The sequence below is a fragment of the Mytilus galloprovincialis genome, chromosome 6, assembly GCF_965363235.1.
Source record: "Mytilus galloprovincialis chromosome 6, xbMytGall1.hap1.1, whole genome shotgun sequence".
NCBI classification, from domain to species: domain Eukaryota; kingdom Metazoa; phylum Mollusca; class Bivalvia; order Mytilida; family Mytilidae; genus Mytilus; species Mytilus galloprovincialis.
This window is the reverse complement of record NC_134843.1, coordinates 84,620,149-84,633,660: the sequence shown is the minus strand read 5'-3', so window position 1 is coordinate 84,633,660 and position 13,512 is coordinate 84,620,149. Positions and strand designations below refer to the sequence as shown.

General features: G+C 32.3%; 1 long non-coding RNA gene across 1 annotated transcript; it reads left to right on the top strand.

The window, feature by feature from the left end:
* The first annotated feature begins 8,254 nt into the window (after positions 1-8,254).
* Positions 8,255-11,472, top strand: LOC143080544 (uncharacterized). Its single transcript, XR_012979734.1, has 5 exons — positions 8,255-8,349; positions 8,535-8,615; positions 10,213-10,343; positions 10,668-10,764; positions 11,309-11,472. It is a non-coding gene; the product is annotated as an uncharacterized LOC143080544 (long non-coding RNA).
* The last annotated feature ends 2,040 nt before the right edge of the window (positions 11,473-13,512 follow it).

Here is a 13,512-nt window from a genome sequence, read left to right as displayed (position 1 = left end):
AAAATATTAGCAATGTCTACGTCGAAACATAATTGAAGAATGGTACTTTATTAGTCACCATTTTTTGCAAATAAACAATTTGGGCCCCATTTTTGGTGTTCTGTTTCTACACAATCGGATGCTTCCCACTGTTTTATGGTTATGTTGCAATAGAAACAAGTCACTCGATCTCCAATCCAGGTATAAAAGAATCCGTTTTGAATCAAAAGTTGTGGTTTCTGCACAATCTGTCTTGGCCAGTTCTCAATGCTTGTTCCCTATCGATGTAATACGTTTTTGTTGGGTATACAGGATTAAAGGTAAACATGTTTGAGCATTACGAGTCAGTTTCTATATCCATTTTTTGTAAAAATGATTGTCTTACTAGTATGACGTTTATGTCGTTTGCCTTGGCAAAATTTTCTATGAATTGGAAATATGCTGTCCAATCTCCTCTTCCAAATCCACAACCGATGTGATCAGGTAGTCCAACAGTTTTAACGTTTAAATCTTTAAGTTGTTCTAAGCACGGTTTGAACCAAATGATTCGGTTTCGCCGAGTATCTTTATAGGGTGGAATATTTCTAAAATTCTGATTTGCAGTACCGAAATACCACTGACTTAAAAAAAACAAGCAACATCTGGGTGTAACTGATGTGGGGATCGAAATAGTTTTACAGTACCAGGTTCTCCTCCTTTTTTTAAAAAAAAGGCTTAATTTTTATGACCTTCAGCGCGTCGTTTTGAATATATATATCTGCCCAAGGATATTTTATTGCAATTGTCTTTGATAACCCATGTGGCTTTACACATATGCAGTTTACTTGATGTACAATAATATCAACAATTCCGATTGTTAGCAAATCACCACAAACAAATTTAAGACTCATTTTTAAATAGGATTATCGATTGCTAAAATATTAGAGTGTTTGAATTTTCTGCAATATCACATTCAATTAAACATGTTCTTTTTATTTCTACATTCCTTACATTCAAAGATAGCTACATTCCTCATGACCACATTTTCACATTATATTGCTACATTCCTCGTGAGCACATTCCACGTGACCACATTTCTTACATTTTTGCTAATCCTTGCTAATTCTGTGCTGGTATCCCAATTACACTACTAAATTTAAATAAATAGGTGCCCATATTAATGCTTTACTTTAATTATTATCATTACTTAAGGATTACTGCAGTTCTTTGAATACCTCTAACGGTATAAATAAGCGTATCAGCTGGCTATTATAATGTATAGTAATAGTAAAATTATAATAACATTTTGGTTTTAGTAGACTAAGAGATCATGTTCTTCAGGTTTTGTTTCCTACAGTTCGAGTTGTTTGTCTTTTCGTTGATTTTTGTTTTTTGTCCGGGTGTTGCCAGTTTCTGTTTTCACATTATAAGTTTAAAAGTCTCCACGGTATATACCGACCTTTTTCCTGAACTCATTATTGTATTAGTTGTAAAAGTCTAACATAAACTTAATCTACGTTTGAATTACAGTCAAAAGTACCATTTGAAAGCCTATGTTTAGCATTTAAATGTCCCTCAGATGAATTCAAAGTCTATACAGTTTAAATGTTTGTTATTCATTTAGGTAATTGAAATAAATGTTTTGAAATCAATCATTAATGTCACAATGATTAGCAGTATGTCAATTATAGTTTCTGTTTACTTCTGTAAATTCAACCTTGAAGGAAAATAGCGAAAGTCGGACAAAATAGTTTTGTAAAAAAGAATTTGAATTTGTTATTTGGCTATACAGAAGCGTACTAGCGCCTCAAACTTTGATGTATGTCTTTCTATGTTTGCATTAAAACTCAAACACAAGAAAAAATAAGAAAACACAATGTGTGTGCGCCTATCCGCTTTCTTACATTTGTGTTTTAACTTGACCCCTTTTTATATCTACCAATAAGATATATATTATTTACATTTCTAAATAGTATACGTAGGTTATGCAATGCTTTTTACCCATCGTAGTCTTCGTTGTTCTTATTCTCTAGTTATCACGACATAGAGTATTTACATTTTGCTGTGTAGCTTGGACGTACTTCGGAAGTCTTTATTTCTGAATTTATTTTAGCTTAGCAATAATATTGTCTATACATGTGTATAGATATTCATCGTCCTTTCGTAGGGCAACAGTTCAAGAACATTTGGTGATATTTTAGAAAATTGCTATAAATATCAGTAAACTCTATTAGAGTTCATGTGAATGAGACAGTAATATAACGCAGTTAAACAAATAAAATACACCACACAATTACAAATGTACACTTTCAAATCAACCTTAATCTAGAAACACGTGTCTACTTAAGATAAGCTATTATCTGTGTTTCATACAATTCTTTGTTTTATACTTTTTTGAAAATTTTAACCTTAACGTTGACAGTGATTGTTGGGTAAAAAATAAAAATGACAAAAACGCCTGATCTTCCATAATAGTAACAGGTACTTTTGAGTATGAAATACATTTCAATTCCTTCTCCTGTACTAATTAAGAATGATTTACGTGGTTTTTTTGCAAAGGTCTGTATGACTTTATACCAGGTCTAACTAAATACCCAAGAAATTAGTACTTGCAATATCAAACGCCTACGTTCCATTAATAGCTAGATATGTATATCATCACACTTCATTTTAGAAATGTTATTTTCCACTAGCAGCTGAACTCTATGACACTATATGTGTTTTACATCAAGTATGCTTGACACGGATGATAAATGATGACTTTTATCATTGCTGAAATCAGATACAATTCAGAACTGGCGCACGTTTATTTGAATTTATAGCTTTTATATTGATCGGTATTAGCCTTGTCCCACTATGAAGAAATATAAATGATATATTTTGGTTAAACGTTTCCACAGAAAATGACTTTAACATGTCGGAATCATAATCGTAGTCAAGGGAAAAATTGATGGACAAAATAAAAAGAAATTTATAAATTTAAGGCTAAGTTTTCTTAAGCAAGATACCAAAATTAATTAGTGCCATTTTGGTATAAGTTTACGATTTTTAAATTTTGTTTCTCATATTATCTCATATCAGCCGTGATGGGGTTTGATACTAAATTTGGTAAATTTTATAATAGCAAAATGGAAACGTAAAAAATGTATGTTAAAACAATATATGTTTGTTTCCATGGCAATGGAACTGACTTTCAATAATATAAGCATAGCACCAAAACTAACTTATCAACTACAAATGAATTTATAAAAAAAATGTGTAATGAATTGTTGGAAGCTATGGACTCCTGATACTGTGTATATTTTAGGGATATGCACCAGCGATACTGAACCTCTTTCATTTTAGATGTTCACTGGCGACATTAAGCTCATCTGTTTATTTATTACTACAGAATCGTAGTGCTAAAGGATATGTATTTACTATTGATATTAAATGTGCAAATAAGAGGATTTGAATTGATTGGTTATGAGACATTTTACCCTAGAGACCAATGTTCGTAGAAGTTAACAACTTAAGGTCGTATAGCCTTTAACAATGATATCAGCCCTCTTAATGTTTGATATTTACTAATCAAATGTACACTTTGCAAACATGGTCTATTGCATAGAAAAACATTTCTTTTAGAAAGAGTTTTTTAACCAATGTCTGTCTTTGTTGAAAAAAATCAAAATTGCCAACAAAAATATATTTCCATTGCCAACACTTCACGTAATGTCGTCAATACTATATTTAAATTAGGTAAATGTCACCGTAGTAAAACCGTCCAGCTGTTTCTATATTTAAAAAAAAAATGTGACTTTACATTTCAACGATGTTTAAATAAAATCAAATTCAATTCATAATCATCTGTAAAGAGCTTTTAACGATAATTGGTGTGTTTGCCTGATAATGGTTACCTATCATCAGAGAAAATTGGAAATAATTGCAATTGAAAAATTGACATAACCTTTTATGGTATAAAATTATAGAGCTTTTCTGTAGTTGTTTTGGGTTTGCAAAAGTTAATAATGTCAAACCATAAGAAATGATTGGCTTTAATATTCATGTCAGCTAGCATAATTGTGTGTTTTATGGTTACTGTTTTTACTAATTAGAAAAGAAAAATGTTCTGCTCTCAACCTTGACTATCAGTTTGAAAGATTTTTTAAAACGTTATCTAGTATACTGTGTGTTTCAAATCAAAAGCAATCAAACACAACGAAACCAACTAAGTTCTTTAGAATAGTGCATAGGGTCTTTTATTTCACATAAATAATTTGTGTTTATATACATGCATATACACCAGACTATAACAAACTCCAAAGTGCAAAAGATCTTATATTATTCAGAAAAGAGAGGCGAAAGTTGCCAAAGGGATATTCAATCTCATAGGTCGAAAACAAGGTGACAATGTCATGGAAATAAACAAAGAAAAACGACAAGCAAGTTCATAAAACACAACATAGAAACATGAACCCCTTACCTCACCAGGCCTCACGGTCATAAAACTTTCGAGCATGATTTTTGTACTCAGACTCGAAAATCAACCAATCAAATTGCTGGATTTCATGTTTCGAGCATGATTTTTGTGCTCCGAGCACTGAGCAAAGTTTTATGCCTTCAAGGCCTGGGGTGATCTCATGTGTCGCGGGATGGGAGTAAGCAATTTCTGATCCACTATTGGTATGCGCATTCACAAACCTTTATGTACTAAACCAAAATGGTCCAGTATTGGCCACTGTTCCTGAGTCGGCATTTCTTAATTTGCAGCAAGTAGCTACAAAGTGTTCTATTCCTGAATACGTACTTTGGATCGAAACAAGAGTTATGGTATGAATCAGTCTTGAAACAATTAAAAATAAAAAAAACCAACAGCTCAATTTATCAAACAAATATGATACACACGATAGCATCTGACTTACAGGTTAACGACTTGTGACAGCCTCATAACGAATGTGGCGTTGCTGGGACGGTGGTTACGTCTCCTTGTTCAAACTAGTATGTTGATGTCATTTCAATAATTGTAACCATGAACAAGGATTGGCATATAAAATATGGAGTGTGTTTAAGGGCATTCGATACAGTTGTAAGGGAGTCAACTCTTGGCACGACGTTAAGCGTTTGAATTCCCGCAAAACGTCACTTTTTGCGGGACGTAATGCGTGTAATTTTCCGTAATAAGAAACGTAATGTGGAATTTCGATGCTTCAATTTTTGTTTCTCCCTCATGCTAACTTCTATGCAATTAATATTAGTGCATTTGACTCTAACAGGATAACAGTTTAATAACATCATAAGAAATAAAACAAATTACTGTTTCTTTGAGATCTTCAACAAAATAATGTAAAGTGAGCAATCTCAAGACGACTGACCCTTTTGGTGTTACTAATATCATGCATATCAATTATCATTTTTATTATCATTCATCATCCATGACATTTTATTGCAGCACAGGAAACCAATGATATTTTAAAACTAATACCGAAAATGTAGATACACGCCGCTAATATAAAAGAACAAAGTTCTTATTTCCTCAACGTTGCACGTATTTTATCTAACAAAAGGCAATAGCCAACAATATGTTTATACACCCGTAATTTTTTTTACGGGACGTATTATGGTACACAAATGGCCGTCGTAAACATGGAAAAGCATATTATCCAAATGTCATTAAACTGAACCAGTAATTCAGTGGTTGTCGTTTGTTTATGTGTTACATATTTGTTTTTCGTTCATTTTTTTTTTACATAAATAAGGCCGTTAGTTTTCTCGTTTGAATTGTTTAACATTGTCTTATCGGGGCCTTTTATAGCTGACTATGCGGTATGGGCTTTGCTCATTGTTGAAGGCCGTACGGTGACCTATAGTTGTTAATGTCTGTTTCATTTTGGTCTTTTGTGGATAATTGTCTCATTGGCAATTATACCACATCTTTTTTTTTTATATATTCACATACTTTTTAGTTAAATTATTCTTAAGATCTGTATACTTTTTCGTGATGACTCTTTAATTCATTTTTGAGTTCTTGAATTTTTATTGAGCTTCAATTTGAGGATCATATAAAACATGTTGTGATATACAAACTTACTATTGACCAAGAATAATGAATGAGTCAAGATATACTTAGCATGACTTCCTGTACAACCCCCGTGTTATTTTAAAAACATGTATAATGTTTTTTTCATAACACGACAGGCGTATCATGCGCTCGTAGCGCAGCTGTTTATTTTGTTCTTTATATTTTTTGTAAATCTATTAGAGAAATGACGGAATGACAGCAAATACAATGCAATTTTCAATATAATCAATGTTTCCAAATGGCATAACTCTTTTAAAGAATATTTGATATGCACTGATTTTCGAACGTATTCAGTCGATATCAGTTTAATGAAAAGTTGGCAAGAATTGTTCACTTGAAAAATGTAATTAACCAGAAGGACCGGAAGGACAGACAGAGGAATGGACGTGCGATACTTTATGTACGAGCTATGGTGAAAAACCTATATAGTTATTTACCAATGAAATTACGCTATGAGAGACGGATTTTAATCGCAACTTATCCAATCGTTTGTAGGATAATGCTGAGTTCACACGTAATTCGAATTCGATTGGCATTAACTAATTCGAATTAGTTTAATTCGCATTCGAAATGTTCGACGTCCTAAAGGAAAATTCTAATTCGAATTGCAATGCGCGTTAAATTTGATTTACTGTCCAAACGACGTGAACTTTTAATTTGTATCAACAAAAACGGATTTCTCAGTGATTAAAACGTGAATAAAAGGATTTTAAGAAATATTTGTAATGAAAAAGCAGCCCACCAAATAAAACAAAACAAATCTAGAGGTCAACATACAGTATGAAATAATATACGAGTATGTACAGTAAATGTACCTGTATGTCAGTTCTAAATTGCCGAGTCTTTAGTTTTAAAAGCCGTAAAAATTATCAACAGTCCTTTCTTGAGATGTTTCTCACTTAGACCACAAACAGAGAGAGGTATTTGTTATTCATATGATTTTATTTCCGGAAACAATATAACCAATTTATAAATAGTACTTTACAAGCAATATTGATACATCTGAAAAATGTCGCTGGTAATTTGCAGAGATAACGTCGAAATTGTCTGCCAGCAACGTCGTGCACTTTAGCGCTAACGTTGAGGTTACAAAGGGGGGACGCAATTTTTAGGATAGATCGCGTTTATCATGAAATCAAGCACGGTGACCTATACTTTTTTATTTGAGATTCGGAGAAAGCATGACAAAATGCAGTTTATGCAGAAAAATGATAAAATGACATTTTGAGAAACAGTTTATTTCCATATTTTTAGGTTTAAAAAAATACCACTTTGAGCATCTGGTCCGCAATGTCAAGTAAGGCTTGAATAATTGTATAGGTATCCGTGTGGTGATTTATTTTTTTCCTTTTTGTCACTTACTACAGCTTCAGATTGAACCCGATCTTAATAATTTACGACGAAAAATATCTGCTCCAAACAATTTATAACATTGCCTAATTAATTTACAAAATTGCAAAAATCCCCAATTTTCAGCCTCAATTTTCTCGAAAACAAGCACGGTGACCTATGTTTTATTTTGTGTTTTATTTTATAACTCGCCAACATATTACAAAATTATAAAAATGACATTTTTATCGAGAAACTGTATCGGATGCCCTTAATCAGAATTGTTTGAACCCAGAAAGTAAAATAACAGACCAGATACGAAATTAAGATTTTGAAATGCGGAAGACTTTTAAACTATGGAATATGAAGTTTGAGGTATGTAGACTTGTGCCCCTCCCCCTTAATCCGGTTCTGCAGGATGCATTAACGTGGTAAGTATGTCCCCCGTCATATATGTTTTCACTTGTTATATATAAGTCCGAACGGTTTCGTTAAAGTAGGGAAATTGAACATTTGATTTGCTTTTGATTGAAATGTATATTAGAAAGAACTTGTAAGCAAATCCTTGTTACTTGAAAGTACAATGTTCTTGTTGTAATTGGTTTATATTGTTATGTGTACAGGAATAGGTCTGATACATAGCCTTGTTGCCAATTTAGGAACGGATATTCAATGTTGTTTGTTCTAGAACAACATGCACATTGAAGTATGTGCCAAAAACAAAATCTATAAATATACAAGGGGAAGGTGAACTTCGTATCAATTGAAAGTTGTTCCCAGAAATGTTTGTCATTCCAATCTGTTCCCATAATAAGTCACGCAATAATTGACATTAAATCTGTATAAATAGTGAACAAGTTGTTTCAGTTTTATGCCAGGTTCGTTCAAAGTGTATTGTTCCAACATACATTAGAAGATGACAATGTGGTTTGGATTTGTTTTGGTGGTGCTTATCGCTAACAAATATGCAAATGGAAATCAACTTACCTCCACTTCAGATTCTGGTATTTATATTTATAACATAACTTCGTGGGTTTGACTCTGCAAATTCTTTTTCTAAGCATTATGGCCAATAGTTACATCGTAAATTGGTTTCTTTTTTTTTTATTTCAGAGTGAATTTGCTTATATATATAGCTATGTAATAATTTTATTATTATTCGTATTGGTTTTGAATTTATTTTTTTAAGGAGTTTGCTTTTATGGAAAAACAGCTGAACGAGTACTCAGCATCTTGGCAACTGGTAAATACAGATCTTTGCTGTCTTCAGGTAAAAAGCAAATCCATTAACGCACTTAAAATTTAGTTATATTTATAGCATAGTATTCCGAGTTAGACAAATAAACTTTCGAACGCGTAGCGTGAGAAGTTTATTTGGCTAACGAGGAAGGCGTTGCTATAAATGATTTGTGACATGAATGACACGCCCATGACAGTCCGTGCAGAAAGAAAAAAATCACGTTTGGAGAGAAAATTTAACAAACCGCATGATTCTGAAGGAAGCGATGATGGCAGACGCATTCTCTCTACCCATAGAGTCTCTACCAGACTGGCTTGAAATTGAACATGAACATAGCGATGATTTCACAATTTTGGGTTCTCTCTCAGGTGTGTATTATTTTTTTTTAAATTGAAATAGAATGATTTACGCTTATTGTCATGTAATTGTTGAGGCACGGACCCCCCTTTTTTGCCAAAATGTTAAAAAGAAATGTTTTAATTTTTCCATATGTACAATTTACTACAATAATAAACTTATACCAAGTCTTAAAAAATCATAACCAGTCGATAACAATACCTTTTCTACTATCTACACGATCCCCAAGCGAAAATATTTGTTTTTACCTTGGGCTTCAAAAAGGGGGGTCCATGTTCAAAATGCATGTGCTTTTAATCGGGAATCTAAATTTTTACTGTGATGTGATGTCATTTATATGCCCCATTATATTGGACCTTTATTTTTGGAAATATAATTATTTTATTCTCTTAAAACGATTTTTTTACTGTTTTGCAGGTTCTTCAAGAAGTCGAGGAAGACATGTCGTTAGCGAACGCGTCGTCAACAATAGAGGAGAATATTAGACTGTCGCAAATTCATCCAAATATGGAACCATTTTATAACATGAGTGTTTCTCAAGCTGTGGATTATTACTACTTGGAAACATTTGACCTAGGAGATTTACTTTAAGCTCTGCATTTGAACAAATTTCATTTCAATATGTTATGTTCAATTTTGGGGTTTTTATGTTCAAAAGTACAAGGAAAATTTGTATTTTTTTTCGGTTCTATCTTGAAATTGATGCGTAGACGTTACAATTTTTTGGTGGTCTGTCAAAACCTACACATATTTAAAGATTTGTATTTTATTATAAGAATTCAAATAAAATTGACATTTGTGTGTGTGCTTTTTTTGTAGGCGTAATCTTTTCATAAGGAGGCGGAGCTTACTCATGCAATATTGGTTAAAGTGTTGTTGGTTATTTCATGGCAGTTTTCCCATTGAGTTATATAGGCCCATGTGACCTTTCATGCAATATTATTTGGTTGCTTCAATTTAGAGCATACATTTTGGTACATGCTTGTCGTCTCTGTGTTATTCCATAAAAAGATCAAAGGAAAAAAGAAGATTCATGTTACAAGTTTTATATATACATTTTTTTTAGTATTCCTATGTCTGTTATTTGTGCAAAAGAAAATTAAAATAATTTCATAAAAAAAACATACAATTCGAAAATGATATAAACATTAACATCAATGTTCTAGTTTCTATTTTTTATTCATAACTTAGTATTTAAAAATAATCTTTTTACTGTACATACTTACATAACATCTGCTGTTATATTTCTCATATGATTCTACATATACAGGGCCAAGAGTTCGCGACTGCTCGGATTTAGACCGGAATCATTTCAAAAGTGGAGTCTACAAAATCAAACCGGCAGGTGGTACTGGATTTTAGGCGTATTGTGATATGGAGACGGACGGCGGAGGATGGACAGTAAGAATATTTAAAAAATCAAAACAGATATCGGCAGCTAGGGACTGAATTATGTAAAGAATTCTTTTTCATATCATATCATAATATAGTAATCCTCTGTACAGTGCATGACAGGCCTCGCATATCAATGATTGCAACCATCTATTTTGTCATACACTTTAGTATATGTTTATTATGGCAGTATCTTCTGTATTTTTATATAAATATGTATGTACACATGAAATATGCAGGTATTTATCTCATTCAATAAATGCAAAAGTAATCTTGAGTACGCCACATTATATAACGTTTCCTGTATGTAGTATCACTTATTTTGAATTCTAGGTTTTTCAGCGAAGACAAGATGGTAAAGTAGATTTCTATCGAGGATGGGAAGACTATGTAAACGGATTTGGTAATCTTAACACGGAATTCTGGTTAGGTCAGTGTTTTCTTCAAATAGTTTTCACACTTCCACTAGAAAATGAATTGTAAAAAAAAAGCATGCCATTAAACAATCCGTTATCAATGTTATATTATTGTGTTGTTCTTATGCTGTGCTCTTACAAAACTATCCCAGATCATGGTTGGGTTGTGTGCTTATAAACATGTTTCCCCTCTGTTATCTAAATGTAACATTCCCAATTCAGTAGGCTGTGTGTCAGTGGTTGTCATTGGTATTTGTTCATTTGTTTGTAATCTTTGTTTTTTCGTTCATTGTTTTCTCATGAATCAGACCGTTGCTTTTTTTGATTGAACTGCTTCATATTTTTTATGTTGATGTATTTAAAAGGTGACCAAATTATTGTTGTTATGCTCTTTTTTGAAGTCCCCTTTTTATTCGACTCTATTGGATCGGTTTCAAAACGACAAATTATGCTAAATTTACTCATGTTTATTAAATCTAATATCAAAAAAGGTTAAATATAAAAAGGACCATCATCTTCATCTTAAATTCCTCATTTCTTTTACTTCGATTTTTGAAGGTAATGACAAGCTATATAAACTTACATCTAGAGGACAGTATGAGCTCAGAGTAAACCTGGAGGATTTTAATGGTGATAAAGCCTATGCAAAATATTCTAACTTCTTCATCAGCGACAAATCAATTAACTACAAACTAACAGCGAATGGTTATAGTGGAACGGCAGGTAATATTTATATCTTAATTAGATTTTGAATACACTAAGCTTTTGTTCCACTGTTTTCATAGAATCATTGAAAGTACACTTGTTTCACCTTTTGATTTTGCCATTTTATTGGGGACTTTACGTTTTGAAATTACCCCGGAGTTTAGTATTTTTGTGAACGGCACAAGAATGTAGGTTTAATAAAACGAAATTCAAAATAATGTTTAAAATTAATCCGGCTTTTAAGATCGTGTCAATGCAAACTAAGAACACACGCGACACTTGAATTATCACTGCATTCAGTAATCGTGTATAAAACGTATCTAACATTTACATATGTACAAACACTTAGCCCTTAAAATTTGAATTCGGTATGAATCATAATAAGCCTAAATGTTTTTTTTTCATGGTTTGATTGTTTGCTTTATACTAGTATATCATAAGGAAGACGACATTTCATTTGTGATTTGCAGAAAGTGAAACTGAAATAAATTAGCACTTTGATGATATACAATTATTTCAAACTGTCTCCAAAATCTTCATGAAATAAATGTAGATTTTTTTCAGAGCATTAATTGTTATAAAATCTATTTTCTTACCTCCTATACATTTCTTGGAATATGATTGGTTAAAAGCGTCATCGTGGAAACCGTGTATATTTAATAGTAGGTTAGTTCGGAGATGGGGCTTATTTCATACACGGTTAGTAGTGGAGTTACGTCCCTTTATATTCCATATAAGGTAATAAGGAGGCGGGCTTATTTCATACACGGTTAATAGTGGCGTAACGTCCCTTTATAAAAACAGAACAGTACTGAGAAAACACTTAAAGGATCCAACAGACGAAGAAAGTGATGATAAAGTGAAATAAATTCATACAACACATTTAAATCTAACAAGTTGTCATTGTTGACATCTGTTTTTGTAGGATCAAAGGAAATAGTTTCTTTATCATCTTAATGTTAACTGTATTGAAGACTTGCTCATTTTGATAGGTCACTAGTCTAAATGTTACACGTTAAGATAGTCGGTAAGATAAATTCGTTACATAGTGTGCTTCGCTCCCACCCCATATTGAATTTACTGACCCCATATATACCGTATTAGGTCACTAGCACACTATGTAACTAATAGTACTTTATATGTCTAATTTATAGAAACCAGGATGCTTACAATTTATCAGCCTAACCACTGTAGATCATTTATTCACATTTAATAATAACATTATTTGGTGACTCACTATTGTTGTAGCTTAACCGATATTACTGAATATGCAGTGTATATGAGGTTGTTTTTATTTTCATCGTTATCGAGTCTACATTGTTTTTTTTTTAAATAATAGGTGATTCTTTGAAGGGACATAATAATCGTGCTTTCACAACAAAAGATAAGGATAATGACACTCATAGCAAGGAAAATTGTGCGACGAGATACAAAGGTGCTTGGTGGTATTACGCCTGTCATGTATCTAATCTAAACGGACTGTATGTAGGAAATAAGAAGGATGAAATAGGAATGCGTTGGAGTCAGTGGAAAGGATCTCAGTCAATGAAGACTACGTCAATGATGATTCGTAGAAAACGTCTCTAACAGAGTGTGCTTTCATTAAAATATGTGCAGATAAACCACTGTATTGAAAATAAAACTTGTTATTGTTATTTTTTGTTCTCCTCTGGAATACAAATGCACGTTAAATGTGTACATTTTCATTGATTTGAACTTATCATTTATTTTGTAAATTGGATATCCCTCTCATCAATTTGAATTTTTGAAGGTTTTATTAAGCTGAAAATGCTCTCAAAGTCTTATAGGCTTGACTTTTCAACTTTATAGTCATACGCATACCTGATGAACACAACTCTTGGATGTAAGCTTTTTTAATTAGTTGTTTGTGGCTTTAAACTAACTGTCAGTAACTGTGAGTACTCTCAGATATGTACTTAGTGTCTTTTGGGTTCCATTAATATATCCCCCAGGACTAGAAATTACAGAAACAACAGAAACGGCTCCCTCCGCCTCATTTATAGACTTATACGTCGAATTTGACATACACATTCATC